The 16053-nt window shown below is 46.1% G+C and overlaps 1 non-coding gene across 1 annotated transcript; it reads right to left on the minus strand.

Moving 5' to 3' along the window:
• Positions 1–14573: 14573 nt before the first annotated feature.
• On the minus strand, positions 14574–14680 carry LOC119859585. The gene has a single exon (XR_005294251.1). It is a non-coding gene; the product is annotated as a U6 spliceosomal RNA (small nuclear RNA).
• Between the last annotated feature and the right edge of the window lie 1373 nt (positions 14681–16053).

The following is a 16053-nucleotide window of genomic DNA, read 5'->3' on the forward strand; positions in this document are numbered from 1 at the left end:
GGCTTAAGTCAATCTCTAGCTATTAGTGATGAGGAAGTGTCCTAATGCAGAAGGCAGGTTATTCCACATCAGCCTACTCTGGGGGTTCTTGCACCTTCCTCTGAAGCATCTGGTGCTGGCTACTGTTGGAGAGAGGATAGTGGGCTAGATGAGCCTCAGGTCTCATCCCACCTGGCAATTCCTATTTTCCTAAATCCACAGTGTGAGAGAATGGGAGGAGATCTCACCAGCCCTCTTTCATTAAATGCTAACAGCAATCAGTTCTCCAGCCCATGCAGATTGTGTTGAATAATTTGTTAATTTTCTGTCCTACTATCTTTGGCTATTTGTCCCTCATACTCTAGTTTCAATGTGCAGCTTACTTGGTATCTGTGCTATTAAAGCACAGATTTTAATGGATGGGTTTTTTTCAACCCTAAAACTGACATTCATCTCCATTTCAAATTATAGGTTTTACTCACCACTTTAAGAACATCAGAACGGTCATACTGGATGAGACTGAAGATCCATCTGAGGGAATTAACAGAAAGAGGCAATCACCAAGTGATCCATTCTCTGCCCCCCACTCCCAGCCTCTGGCAAATGGCACCATCCCTGCCCATCTTGGCTAATAGCCATTGATTTCTTAAAGGGACTTTTCTTATGTATCTCATAAAAAATCGGTGTTTATGACCCAATGGACCAAATTCTCATGTGGCTTAAATTGCTGTATTTCCATTGACTTCAGTGAAACAATGTCCTTTTACAACCCAATGTTCTCTTGGCTGGTTCCATACAGTCTTCTTTCTCAGAAGGCCTGATTCTCCTTCAACTTCCACCATGTAAATCAGGAGTACTTGTGGCAGCTTAGAGACTAACAAATTTATTTGAGCATAAGCTTTCGTGAGCTACAGCTCACTTCATCGGATGCAGTTGGTGGAACCGAATGCATCTGATGAAGTGAGCTGTAGCTCATGAAAGCTTATGCTCAAATAAATTTGTTAGTCTCTAAGGTGCCACAAGTACTCCTTTCCTTTTTGCGAATACAGACTAACACGGCTGCTACTCTGAAACATGTAAATCAGGTATCTGAAGTCAGTGAAGTTACACTCATGTAAAAGGGGGCTACATGAGATTGGAATCTAGCTTAAACTTTTCAAGTTCATTGCCACGGTTATCCCAGAGCAGATTCATAATCACTTCTTAAGGCCAGAAAGATTCACTGTGATCCTTTAGTCTAACACATGCCACAGAATTTCCCTGCATTAATTCCTGTTTCAATGGCTGTTTTTCTGAGATGTTCTAGTTCAACCACAGCCAATCTTGATTGTATCTGTATGAAAAAAAATCTGTAGTGATGGAGAATGCACTTGTGATGTTCCCCTCTGGTGTTATCCAGACGGGTGATCTGCTAGGTCACTCCAATCCTTGACTCTGGGAGCCAACCTTACCCTGCTCTGCTGTGAGAACCCCCACTCCTGGGTTGTTCACACACAGCCTCTGGCATGTAAGCTGCTCCTTGGATTGTACAATGGAATGATACAAGCCAATATCTCCATCCCAGACAGAACCCTAGGAACCTCTGTCTTGCAGTGTCCAGTTATGCCCGCTGGATGCTGCAAGCTTATGAGTTCGTCAATTTAACAAAGAAATTGATATGTACCAGGCCTATTATCCCAAGGGGAGTCTATGACACGCTTCAAACCAAACACACTGCTTCAGGTAGAATAAACAGATTTATTAATGCAAAGATAAATTTTAAGTGATTATAAATCAAAGCATAACAAGTCAGATTTAGTCAAATGAAATAAAAGCAAAACCCATTTAAGCTGATCTTTACACTTCCAATGCCCTTACAAACTTAGATGCTTCTCACCACAGGCTGGCTGGTTGCCCTTCAGCCAGGCTCTTCCCTTTGATCAGCACTTTAGTCACTTGGTGTGGTATCTGTAGATGTAGATGGAAGAGAGGAAGAGCATAGCAAATGTCTCTCCCTTTTATCGTGTCCTTTCTTCCCTCTTGGCTTTGTGCCCCACCCCCCTTCAGAGTCAGGTGAGCATTACCTCATCGCAGTTCCAAACGGACCAACGGAAGGGGAGTGACTCACTCAAGAGTCCAACAGATCCATTTGTTGCTGCCTATGCCAGCATCCTTTGTTCCTGTGAGGCTGGGCTGGGTTTGTCCTATACCTGCCCTGATGACGTGTGAACTGCCTCTCTGCTCTTGGAGAGTTTTTGACTGGGCTTATTTTAAGCCATGAAGACACATTTTCAGCCTCAAACTATATACATGAAATTATAACCTATAACATCACTATAACAAAAATGCTCAGTGCATCATGAGCCTTCCGAAGACACCCGAGATGTCAAACTTTGCATTGGATACCACACAATCATTTTACAAGGATGAACATGGGGGTGCTGGGTGTTCCCCCAAGGTACAGAGCGTAACACCTCCATCTCTTGGTAAGGTGTTCCGGTGCTTAGTTATCCCCACTGTTAACCACTTGGGCCTTATTTCCAGTCTGAATCTGTCTAGGTTCAACTTCCAGCCATTAGATCTTGTTATACCTTTGTCTGCTAGACTGAAGACCCCTCAACTATCAAATTTCTGTTCCCCACATAAGTACCTATAGGCAATGATCAAGTCACCGCTTAACCTTCTTTAAGATAAACATTGATGATCTGTATTCTGAGATCAAACCTATTTGACCACATTGGATCTCAGCTTCTGTACAAATGGCTGTGTATTATAGAAAACCATTCGGCAGGTATTTCTGTTACATGGAATTTGTAACCAGCTAGATTCCACCTTCAGACACCCCAGCCTGAAATGATCCCCTTTCTATATCTCTCACATTCCCCAAGCTCAGTGTGCTAACTTATCCTTCCTGTATAACTTGTAACAGGGAAACCTAGTGCCCCATTTGTTATTTATTATTATTGTTAGTACCTAGGCCCCATTGTGAGGTTCTGCACAAACACTCAGAACAAAAAATGCCGTGACCTGAAGAGTTTACAATCTAAGTCCCATCAGCAATAATTGTTGATCTGTCCCCTTTGTAAGCCAAGAGCCCCAAGTCTTCCACTGCATCTTGGACCTTCTAGCATTAGTAGAAATGTACCTGTATTTCATCCCAGGAGAGCTTTGTTAGCCCATTGCAGATGAATCCTGGTGCACTTCCTGTGTAACTTCGATGGTTCACCATCCTCAGTTGGCCTGGCCACTGAAAATTCAGTGCCTCTCCTGCCTCCACTGGCCAAATGCAGGTCCCAGCAGAGTCCAGACTTTCAGAAGCAAACAGCATTGGCCTAACTCTACTCCAGTTGCGTCAATAGTAAAATTCCTACCCTCAAACTGTCTTCAGCAGGAGCAGAGTCAGGCCAACAATGAGTGCTCTGGAAAGTCCGAGGTCCATTGTGGAGGGCAGAGCTAGGGCTGTGGCAGGGAGGTAGTATGGGGACAAAGGTGAAGATAATGTTTGGGGCTGCTACTGACACCCCAGAGACCTGGCTTCAGCACGGGGGTTTCCAGGCCGTGTCCTTAAGTTACACAAAGGCCTACCAGCTGTCTGGAAGAGAGACCAGCGACTTGATCTAGATTATTTACCCAACTCATTCTCTCTCTAGGTGCCAGTTCATTCCCTCATTGCTGAGGTTGGTTTTAACTCTTTGCATGCTGAGCCCGTATCTCGTCCCATGTGAAGTGTCCTAGAACCCAGGGCTGGAAAAGACACTTATGGTCACCTAGGCTGACCTGCATAGCACAGATCAGATTGTCACCTGGAGATTCCTGTAGTGAGACCTATATATAGGTATGTCCCTGAGCTACAGGAAGATGACCCCCCCATGTTAATTACAGTGACAATTCCCTTATTGTCCAAAACCTGGATGACCTGACATAATGCCAAGGTTGAGATTGTCAAAGGCCAATTCCCATTAAAACTAGTGGCACACAAATCCCCTTGCTGGCTTTGATAACCATGGCCAGCAGGGGAGTACTGTGGCTAACCATGCCATGAGGGTAACTCAGGTTGTGCCTTATTAGAGGGATGCCGCTGGAGAAGCTGTTTGGGACATGATGGCATTATAAGAGTTAATCTGATCTGCCCTGTGATCCTGCTGGCGGTGCAGAGGTCTGGGGCTAAGCCTGGAGCTACCAGGAAAGTTATTTTGTCTGTGTTATTTGTCCAGCCAGTGGTGTGACTTTTGGCAAGGAGCCATCAGAAGGCAAACAGCCACCCCATTCTCGTATTCACAGCACCAGGCTGGGGCGGGGGAGGGAGCAAAAGATAAATAGAATTTTATTTTCCCCCCCAAAACAACCTCCTCCTTTCCCCTCCTCCTCTTTCTTCCACTCCTCCTCCTCCTTCTCCTCATCTTCCTGTCCTCCACCCCCATCCTGTCCATCTCCACTCATCCCACCCCCCACCGCCACTCTCCAGCACTGTCAACCCAAACACATGATAAATTGCCCTGTCAACAGAATTCATTCAGGGACCAATTAATTCCACAGAAATGAACCAGGAGCCATCAGTTGCTGAAAAACTCCAAGTGCAGGGAGCGAGGAAGCTAGCTCTGTGAGTGAGAGAGAGAGAGAGGCTTGGGAAGTTAGTCTGACAGAAATTGGTCATTTAATGCTTAAGTGCACCGTAGACAGCCCTGTCATAGCAGCCGCCATGGCAAAAACTCCCCCAGTGCTTTATTTATTAATTATGTGGAGCAGCACGGCGGCCACTTCGCTGTCTCAGTACAGACTCATCAACTTTCCTTCTTGTCACTGGGAAGCGATCCCACAGCATGTGGGCAGAAGGGTCGCTTCTGCACCCAGTCCCTTCCACTGCCCCAGCGTGATCAACCAAGGGGGCCAGCCAGCAAGAGCAGTGCTGGTGCTCTGGGTAGAAGTGGCCCTCTCAGGCAGGGAAGAGTTAAAAGCCATGCGGGGTGGGAGGCAAAGTGGCTGGAATGGGAGTTTGGTGATTTGTCCCTTCACTGTGCCTTTAAGGCTCGGAAGCACATGCGTGATGCTTCCCCTTTAAAGAATCTGCACAGGAACTGGAAGAGACTCCTGACTACAGTCCTAGACAGGAGCATGCAACTGACTTGCAACCCTGTTTGACATTTGTCATGTACTGGTGCCTGCCAGGGGTTTACACATCAGCCATGTGCAACCCCTAATCTCCCATCTCCGGGTGGAAAACTCTGGGGAAAATGTTGGCCACTTGACTTAATACAAGTTTTGCAATTGACTTGGTGGGCGGGGTACTCTAGCCTCACTTACCTGTGAAAGCCTGAGCAACTGTGTCTCTTCACTGCTAACTAGCCCCTGGCAGCAATGGTCCTCCTGCACAGGAAGGCAGCAGTGGTTCCCCAGCTTTCTCAAACAAGGGTATGTTTTCTGATTCAAGCATCCCAGGGAGGAATAGACACTCCTCCCTCCATCCTGGGGTGGTTTGCCTTCCACTGACAAGTAAAGAGCTGCAGGTATCTATGCACCTCCTATACCCACCTCATTTACTCTAGGCCCAAGAGATACAGGGCTTCTGCTGAGTGTTTGGCTCCTGAGACAGGTCTGAACTTTGGGAGTGTTCAGCTCCGGGGTTTGTGTCTTGGTCCATATCTTCTGTAGAGAGGGAGAGCCATAGATCTCCTCTATAAACTTTTCCTAAATGCCTTTACCTGCTCTCAGTGTGTGTGGAATCCAGGCCCTGCTCACTGGGATACCCTGTGCAGCTAAGACTCTAGTGGTCTGGCTGGAGTGGGGAGGACAGACCCATCAGCCAAGATGAGATGGAACTCCTGTGTCAGCTCAGGAAGAGGCCACACGTAAATTCAGGCTTTTATTTTATCTCAGCACCGAGGAAACCGGTGTAGTTTCAGGGACTGTTTGTAAATGATTCCCTGCCTGGGGAGGAGACAGAGTACCATTGTGAAATGTACAATGTGAAACCTCCCTTGTTAGAATCTTGTAGTAGTCTAGTCCCTCCCTCACTACATTGACCAGCCCTTGAGAGCCATTGTCCAGAATCTCTCTAGTGCCATCTATTGCACTACCTCCCTTGGCTGGCACCTTGCCCCATTCTCAACCTGTCTGTAGAGTCGCAGGCCAGGTCCTCAGCTGACATAAACTGGTGTAGCTTCCATGGAGCAATGCCGATTTACCCCAGCTAGGACTGTGGCCCCTAGAGATTTGTGAATTCTCATTGCTGCATCTAAAGTCCCTTTCGCCTTGTTCTGTCCTCCTGGTCCACCAATGTGCCTCGGAAGCAGGTCACCTGTGCTTAGCAAGCAACAGGAATAACCCCTAACCACTTTAGAATGACACTCTATATTGATTTAGCTTCTTTCATCCCCAAGGATCCCAAAGCACTTCACAAACATCAGTTAGTGCAACGGTCACTTTAGTCACCCCTGAAACACGGCCACTTCTGGAGGGGAATGTAACATGTTTAACAGCAAACAGCAGCACTGCTTGGATCACAAGACCATTATGCTGCCTATCCTATTTATCTAAGGTACTTGTAAGGCCCCCATTGCCATAGTAACTGAGCACCTCACTATCTTTAATGTGGTTATTCTCACAGCACCCCTGGGAGCTAGGGACATATTGTTATCCCCCATTTCAGAAATGGGGAACTGAGGCACAGAGTAAGTGACATGATCAAGCTCATGCAGGAAGTCTGTGGCAGAACAGTGACCTAAACCCAAGTCTGCCAAGACCCGGTTACTGCCCTAACCACTGGATCTTCCCCCTCTCTTCTGGCCCCCCTGCACCCACACCCAGCTCGTACTCTGCCCTGAGGAGACTTGTTTCCCAAAACCCTGGGATCACTTTTTTCATTTGCTCTCCCCTTCACTTTTCCCAGATTTGTGTCTTTAAAATGTGGTTCTCCAAATTGAGCCCGCCTGGCTTGTCTGACATGCAGTGCATAAAGGTGAGTGCTGAGGGGCTTGGCTAATGAAAATTAGATTTGCCCAAGTGCATGAAGATCTTCATGCTGTTCTCAGCTGATGAACAGTTGCCCAGCCCACAAGCTGGGAGCAGAAGCAATTATGCTTTGCTCTCTGCCTGCCCCTAGAGTCTGCTCCTTCCCCACCAGCCAAACATGGGGATGGGAGTTAGAAAATCCCCTGCAAGAAAGCTCTCAGTGCTCCCACCCATTCCCTGGACTAAGCAGGTGGAGGGAGAGAAGACCCTGATGTGCTCACCTTGCTTCCTGTCCACCCAGGACCTACCTGAAGGGGAAGCAGAAGAATATATCAAGTCCTAGCAGCTGAAGGAGTCAGAAGACACAAACTGGGTCAGCAGCCCCTACCACAGCCATCTCCCTTCACGTGCCCCTCTGCACCACTTCCCCTTCCCTGTCAGATGTGCACCCACTCATTGTGTAAGTGAGCTCTAGACAGAGCCAGGTCTCTATCGCACCACTCCATGTCATCCCCAGCCCTGTTTAAAGCCTTGAGGCCTGCAGTCAGAACTGATCCCCACTCAGGGCATGGTTTGGAGTAATCCTCAATTCTGACATAGTAGCTGTCCTTTATAAAGCACCTTGCCTTTCAAAGGAACCCTCAGCCTTATAACCATTTATGGAGAGTGCCTCAACCACCACTGAGCTGCAGCCACCTCTGAGTGGAAAGTGGCAGCTGTTTAGCAGTACTACACTTGTACTAGTAGCAGGGAAGGAGAAAAGCCCGTGGAGCTGAAACAATAGGTTGACTTGAGGGAGGCAGGATGTAATTGCTCAGACTGATCAGGATAGTAAGGCTAACACTTCTAGGAACATAGGTATTGCCAGACCAGATCAGACCTGATGCCCATGTAGTCCAGTATCACTAACACTAATCAGCACCAGCTGCTTCAGAGGAAGGTGTAAGAACCCACAGAAGCAGACATGAAATAATCTGTCCCCCATTAGGTCTCACCCTGGTCTCTAAAGGCTTGTCTATACTACTGCTTAAGACAATGCAAGTTACCTTGCTCAAGGCTGTGAAAAAGCCATCCCCTGTAGCGATGTAATTTACATTAATTTAGCACCAATGTGGACTCCACTTTATGTCAGCGGGAGATGCTCCGTCACTGACATCGCTTCTGCCTCTCATTTGAAGTGGAGTAATTATGCCAATGGGCTAAGTTCCCTCTAAGCTGTGCGGCCGCGCAGCTGCCTATTAAGTGCCACACAAGCACTCAGGGCTGAGGCAGGGAGAGATGCCTCTTCCCAAGCCCCAACCCAGCTCAATGCAGAACCTGCTGTGGCCGGGGGGCAGGCACCCCTCCTTGGCCCAGCCTGGCCTGGAGCTGCTGTGGCTGGGGGACAGGCGCCCCTCCCTCGGTCCAAAACCAGCCTGGCCCCCAGCCACAGGCACCTTTCCCCCTGCCCTGCCCGGCCTGGACCTGCCACAGTGGGAAGAGGTGCCTTCCCCCCACAGCCCAGGGTGCTGCTGCGGGGACAGAGAGCTTGGAGGGAGTCCTCTCCCCGCTGTAGCCCCAGGGAACCCCACTGCACTCCAAACCCCTCATCCCTGGCCCCACCCCAGAGCCTGCACCCCTAGCTGGAGCCCTCACTCCCCCCAACCCTCTCCCCCAGCCCTGAGCCGTTCATCCCCAGCCCAACCCCAGAGCCTGCACCCCCAACCAGAGCCCTTACCCCTCCCAGGACGACCCCAACCCTCTGCCCTGAGCCCCCTCCCACACTCCAAGCCCCTCAGCCCCACCCCAACACATAAATTTTATGTGCCTCAATATGAAGGTGATGTGTCACACATCCCCTCCATATTGGTGCACATAACAAAATTCATTCTGCACAGGGGTGGGACAAATTAGAGGGATCGTTGCCAACAAGAAAGCACTCTCCCGTCAGCGTAGCACATCTTCAGCTTTGCGCGACAGCAATGCAGCTGTGCTGATGTAGCACAGGAGTGTAGACTAGTCCTAATAGTCAGAGACTGGCTTAAGCCCTGAAGCAGGAGGTTTAATATCCCTTCCAGTATGTTTATCATTAATTTTGATGATAATTCTGGCTATTCTTATCCATATAAATGTCCAATTTCTTTTTGAATCGTGCTAAATTCTTTGCCTCAATGACTTTCTGCGACAGTGAGTTCCACAGCTGAGTGAAAAAGTACAAGGTGTCCTTTCAGTTGTGAGTTTGCTGCCTTTCATTTTCCTTGGCTATCCCCTTGTTCTTGTATTACAAGACTGGGGGCCTCTGTTCTACCTGTCCACCTTCACTAGACCATTCATTAGTTTATATACATTTATCTTATCCCATTTTATTCATCTCCTTTCTCAGGCAAACAATCCAAATCTCTCTTCCTCCAGAACCCAAATTTTCCTTGAAGGTTATCCACCCAAGTGCTTGTCAAATGCAACAGTGCTTAGCACTTCAGCTATGACCTGAGCACTGCCCAACGTGGCATGGCCTCTGTTAGTGTGTGAGGAGTTGATCTGGTTGAAAATTTTCTAATGACCATGTTTTTCAACAGAAAATGGTGGTTTTTAATTAAACAAATATTTTTGTGAGAAGTTTGCTTTCCACAGGAAATTTTGACACCCTCCCTTCCAAAAAAATCCCAAATACCAGAAACCTGAAATATTTCGATTTGGAAATGCTGTCACGATGCTTCATAGGAGAGGAAGTTTGGTATCTTCATGTCCCTATTCTCTGCTATGGTCTAAGCTTCCTAGCTGTACCCTACATCTCCCATGATGCACCATGGCCAGGGAGTTCTCTGATGCATGGCTGCCCTTCTCCAAGAGGGGAAAGTGTGGTGCATCAAGAGAGGTGTAATTAACCAAGAAGCTCAACCTGTGGAAGACAATGGAAGCATGAGGCATCCCAACCTACAACTCCATGGCAGAATTTCTGAACTGAAGTATTTCAGGGTTTGGCAGAAAATTTTCATTATTTAAATTTTCATTTGAAAAAAAAATCAATTTTTTGTGGAAGATTTAGAGCAGGGGTAGGCAACCTGTGGCACACATGCCAAAGACAGCACGCAAACTGATTTTCAGTGGCACTCATACTGCCCAGGTTCTGGCCACCGGTCCGGGGGGCTCTGCATTTTAATTTAATTTTAAATGAAGCTTCTTAAACATTTTAAAAACCTTATTTACTTTACATACAACAATAGTTTAGTTATATATTACAGACATAGAAAGAGACCTTCTAAAAACATTAAAATGTATTACTGGCACGCGAAACCTTAAATTAGAGTGAATAAATGAAGACTCGGCACACCACTTCTGAAAGGTTGCTGACCCCTGATTTAGAGGAAAAAGATTTTTCTTCATCAAAAACTTCCAGGAAAAAAGCCACATTTTCTAGCCAGCTCCACTGAGGAGTGCACACAGATAGAGACGATCTGTGGCTGGCTGCAGGGAGTCATCCCTAGTACTGGTACTTGAAGCCAGGCAGCACGGGTGAGTGCATAGCCTCATCAGCACTTACCTGTGGTGCAAGGCTTAGAGTACAGAAGGAAAGGGCATCATCTCACCTCTCCTTGTCGGGTCACTTCAGAGAGCCTTTGGGCCAGGGAAAGAAGCCATTTTGTCTGGCTGTGGAAAGAGAGGTGCCATGGTGATGCTATTGTGCAAGTACCCGACATGGAGAAACAGGGTAAACAAGTCTTCAGCCCATTCAGGAATTTGGGCTCCTCCCCTCTCTATAGCACACCAGAGCTGCACTTCTTCAGGGACCAAATTCATTCAAGACGCTTCTCTGTAGCACCCTTGGAGTGTACTGGGAGAAATCTCATCTAGTCTATTGCTGCCCCTCTTTGGGCACCAGCCTCGCCCCACTGGCAAACAGTATCAGAAGCAGGGTCTTGCAGGTTGGCTCCCCACTGAATTAGAAACCAGTTACATGGAATCGGGCAGTGTCGACACTGATATTTCGCTCCTGCCAAAGTAACTGCCTGGCTATGCCAACTTAACTCCACCTCCACGAGCGGCATAGAGTCAAGGTCGATGTAGTTAGGTCAGCGCAGTGACAGTGTAGACACTACATTGCTGACATTGACTGTTACTGGCTTTCAGGAGCCATCCCACAATGCCCCACACTGACAGTACAATCAATACACGCACCACCAACACCAGGAGCAAAGTGTAGACACACACAAGCTATGTAGTTACTGCAGCTGTTGTATGCCAACGTAAATTAGGTCGGCATAATTTTGTAATGTAGACATGGCCTTAGTCTAATGCAGTAGGCTTCCCTGAGCTGTTCCAAACCAACCCACACTTCTCTTACCAATGTTGCCAAGTTCTCTCCTGATTTTATCATGAGTCTTGAAGTATTTGGGGTTTGTTTTTGTTTTTTAGTAAGACCCCAGCAGCTGAAGTCTTGGGATTACAGGAGAGACTCAGCTCTCCTCTTTTAAAAGGAGGCACCTTTCTAGCTCTTGTGGTTGTAGAGAAAAGCTGGGAAATGTGGCCAGTAAAGAATAAAAAAGTAAAATAAGTAGGACACCAAAGCTATTATTTTGAATATCTCTTGATTTTTAAGCCAAATATCATGAATTTGGGGGGCCTGACTCTCAATTTTTGAATGCTTGGGGATTGCCATATTATATGTCAGAGATGTAAGATTGACAGTACTGGAGACGTGAGTTATCTATTCCTCAACACAACTGACACAACAGCAGTAATGTCAATGTAAAGTTCCCTGCATTGGCCTGCTAATGCACTTTAGCCCATTTCTAGGAAAACTGCCTCTATGGGAAAGACAGTATCTCCATCTCCCAATTCCGTGCAGTGCTTGGTCTCTCCTTGTCACTCCAAATAGCCCTGCACTGCTGATGTGAACCTATACAGGGGCTTCAGAGTAGCAGCCGTGTTAGTCTGTATTTGCAAAAAGAAAAGGAGTACCGGTGGCACCTTAGAGACTAACAAATTTATTAGAGCATAAGCTTTCGTGAGCTACAGCTCACTTCATCGGATGCATTTGGTGGAAAAAACAGAGGAGAGATTTATACAGGGGCTATCACAGCATACTGGCATTGCCTTCCTGCAGTATGTTTCTCAGAGCACTGTCCCCTTGCAGTGCATGGCAGCCTCCTTCCCTGGGTTGGTGTGTAGGTGATCAATTTGTTCCCAGTCCATGTGGGATGCTTCACTGTACTGCATCAAGTCGCTTTAATGGCCACTGGAGAGTTACTTTGAACTGTAGTTTATAGTTATTTGCAGTAATGCTGCAGCATCCTTTGGGGTTTGCAGTGGATGCAGATGATATTGATTTGCAGCAGTATATTGCAAGAACACTGCACTGGGATGCAGGTGGTGCTGACAAGCTGTCGGGCAGCACAGATTACAGCTCAGGGACACAGTGCACTGGGATGCAGATGACCCTGATACGCAGCAGGGCAGAATGCTGCAGTACATCTTCTCATTCTAGCAAACCAGTGGGAAAAGTGATTTCTATAGCCCAGATCCCCCTAGGAAGACCAGTCACTCACATCTATAGGCTGATAGCATAAGCAGCTCAGCTGTAGCAGCAGACCATGGTGATGAGACATTTGACCAGTGAGTATTGTTGAAATCCATGTTTTCATACACAAGCATTATCAACATTTATAAGATTATTTTAACATCATGAAATTTTCAATAAATGTTGTGGGGGGAGGTTCTTTGCCTTCTGATTTCTGATCCTTTAGGGTGCACTGAGGACACATTTGCAAGCCTTTCTCCTCAGCAACCACAGCTAGAAATGTATCTGTTTTAAAGAAACAAAAGCTGAGATTCTCATGCAATCACCTGACTCTGGGAGCTGGGCCTTTAAGAAAAACACCAACCGTTGTGAGACTAGTGATAACATCAGGAGAGTTAGCAACATAAATGCCTGAGATTGTGAGACAAGGTGGGTGAGGTAATATCTTTTATTGGACCTTTTCTGTTGGTGAGAGAGACAAGCTTTTGAACTTACACCACACTCTTCTTACACAGAGAAGTCTGGGAAAGGTACTGAGAGTGTCACAGCTAAATACAAGATCGAACAGATAATTTAGCATTAGTAGTTAGCACATATTCTAAGGGACCATTCAAGGTGAAGTGACCTGTTAAGAGCCCTATAGTCACAGGACAAAAAGGAGGGTTAAGTGGGTTACACACTGTTGTAATAAGCCATAAATCCAGTGTCTTTATTAAGATCATGATTTTTAGTATCTAGCAAAGTTATGAATTTAAGCTCCCAGGCTCATCTTTTGAAGGTATTGTGCAGGTTTCCTTTGAGGATGAGGACTGAGAGCTCAGATATAGAGTGATTGCTTTCTGAAAAGTCTGCACCCACAGATGGTATGGTGTTTTTGTCTCAGTTTTGCTGTGTGAGTTCATCTGAGAGCGTAGTGATTGTCTGCTTTCACCCATATAGTTGCTATTAGGGCATTTAGTGCACTGGATGAGGTACACCACATGCTGTGATAGGCATGTGTAGGACCCATGGATCTTGAAAGGTGTGTTATGGGGGATGCTGATCATTGTAGCAGTGGAGATGTGTCTGCAGGTTTTGCATCTGTTGTTCTGGCAGGGTCTGGTGCTGCTTTGAGTTGGAGTGTCCTGGGCTATGGGGAGCTTGCTTGTGATGATGAGTTTGGAGAGGTTGCGGGGTTGTTTGAAGGCCAGAAGAGGGAGTTTAGGAAATATTTCTTTCAAGATGGGATCCCCATTGAGTATGGGTTGTAGTAGTTTGATACCCTTTATGGGTTCCAATGTGGAATGGTAGGTGACAGCTAAGGGTATGCAATCATAGGGGGTTTTATTTCTTAATTGAAGCAGGTTCTCTTGGGTTATTTGGGTGACCCATTCCATGATGCAATATAATTTTCTGGTGGAGTGTCCTTGTCTGTTGAAGATGGTTTTGAATGTGTTAAGGTGTATATCCCAGACTTTCTCTTTGGAGCATATTCTGTGGTATCTGAGTACCTGGCTATAGAAGACCAATTTCTTGTTGTGTTTGGGGCTGTTTACTAGATCTGTGAAGGTATGTGTGGTGATCTGTGGGTTTCTTGTATATAGTTGTCTGTAGGGGTCCATTGTTGAAACTGATCCTAGTGTGCAAAAAGTTGATGCTAGTGTGACAGTGTGCCAGAGAGAGTTTAATGAAGTTGTGATGGAAATCTGAGGGAGTTTTCTGTCTGTCCAGAGGATGAAAATATCATCAATGTATCACAGGTATATCATTAAGAAAAGGAGTACTTGTGGCACCTTAGAGACTAACAAATTTACTTCAGCAAAAGCTTTCATGAGCTACAGCTCACTTCATCAAATGCATCCGATGAAGTGAGCTGTAGCTCACAAAAGATTATGCTCAAATAAATTTGTTAGTCTCTAAGGTGCCACAAGTACTCCTTTCCTTTTTGCGAATACAGACTAACACAGCTGCTACTCTGAAACTAGGTATATCATTGGTTTTGTGGCACATTTGTCCAGAAATTCTTCTTCAAAGTGACCCATGAAGAAGTTGGTATACTGGGGAGCCATCCTAGTACCTGGGGCTGTTCCCAGGGTTTGGACAAAGTGTTTGTTGAATATAAAATTGTTATTGGTGAGAATGAAAGGGATGAGTTTGACAATGTGTTTTTGGGGTGGAGAACTGAGACTTATCCATTGTCTTGTAAATATTTGAAATTGCATGTCATCCTTGCGCAGGGGCAATGCAAATCTTCTCTGTATCATTCCAGTTTTAGTATATGTGCTAGGCAGGCAGCAATGTTGTCCTTGTGAGAGATGTTGGTGTATAGGGAGATGACAATCATGGTGGCAAAGATAGTGTTCTGAGGGAGGTTGTTAATGTTGTGGTGTTTATGGAGGAAGCCAGTACTGTCCTGGAAGAAGCTGGCTCTTTTTGTGGTGAGTGGCCTTGAGGATGGTTTCTGTGAGTCCTGACATTCCTTCAGTAAGATCGCTGTGGCCAGATATGGTCTGTCTGGGTTCCCTTGCTTGTGTATGTTGGGAAGTATGCAGAAGGTCCCTGGGGGTGGCTTCTTGGTGGATGAGCTTGTAGAGTTTTTCTTGAAGTTGTTTGGGGAAAGATTTGATGATAAACTTAAATTCCTGGGTAAATTGTGGTGTGGAGTACTTCTTTGAGTACTTTTTAGTAGATGGTTTTGGAGAGTCAATGATTGGCCTCATTAATGTAGTCATTGCGGTTGAGGACTACAACCTTTATCTATCTGGTAGTTAGATTTCAGGGACTGCATAACTGTCCTCTTGGCAGCGGAGAGACTGTGGTGGATGTGATCTTTGTTAAGGATTTCACAGTCAGTATTTTTTCTGAGACAATCAATGTAATGATCAAGTGTGTGACTTCATGCATTCTGTCCAGTCAGAGGATTCTTATTTCTTATGATTGTTTGTGGGGACATGGTAATTGTGAAATTGTTGTGAAAGAATTTTTTAGGTGGAGTCGGCAGAAGAATTCTCCACGTTAGTACAGTAAAAGGTTTTGTAGTGAGGCAGAAGTTCATTTCCCTTAGAGTACAGCTAATTCAGCTCCAGTTCAGGGTAGTCTTGGTAAACTGATGTTCAGGTGTTGTGTAGTGTTCATGGGGTAGATACAGGTGCCATGGCTTCTCCCAGATATGGTGTTCTGTGGGTTGTGAAGTAGTTGTAGTTGGTTCCACTTTCTTTTTGTGTTGGATGGCTGTCATCAGGTTTTTTGGTAGCTGTTTTGGACTTCTCACATGATTTCCAGATAAATTTCCGGTTTCCCCCACACACACACACCTTGCAATGTGTGGGAGCGTGTGGTGATTTCTTGTTTGAGGTGGCCCCTTCTGAAGTATGTGAGGTGCAGGAAGTGGTTCCTCAGTTTTTCTGAAGTCCGTCTGCAGGCTGTTCAGCACATTTGGAATTGTGTGTAGCGGTCAGAAGGTTATAGATGGTGAGACCTCTGGCAATGTTTTGTTTCTTGCATTTGCTCAGGAAGTAGATGTCATTAAGTTTTGCTTCCTTTTTCTTCATTTTGTGGTGTTTCCATTTTATGTGGGCAGTTCCAGGCTTGGCTGCACACACAAGGCTCAAACACAAGGTACATGTGTTGTGGGGACAGAACGTGGTCCCTCCTTGCAGGACAGCAGCATC

Source organism: Dermochelys coriacea, chromosome 7 (genome assembly GCF_009764565.3).
Source record: "Dermochelys coriacea isolate rDerCor1 chromosome 7, rDerCor1.pri.v4, whole genome shotgun sequence".
Taxonomy (NCBI): Eukaryota; Metazoa; Chordata; order Testudines; family Dermochelyidae; genus Dermochelys; species Dermochelys coriacea.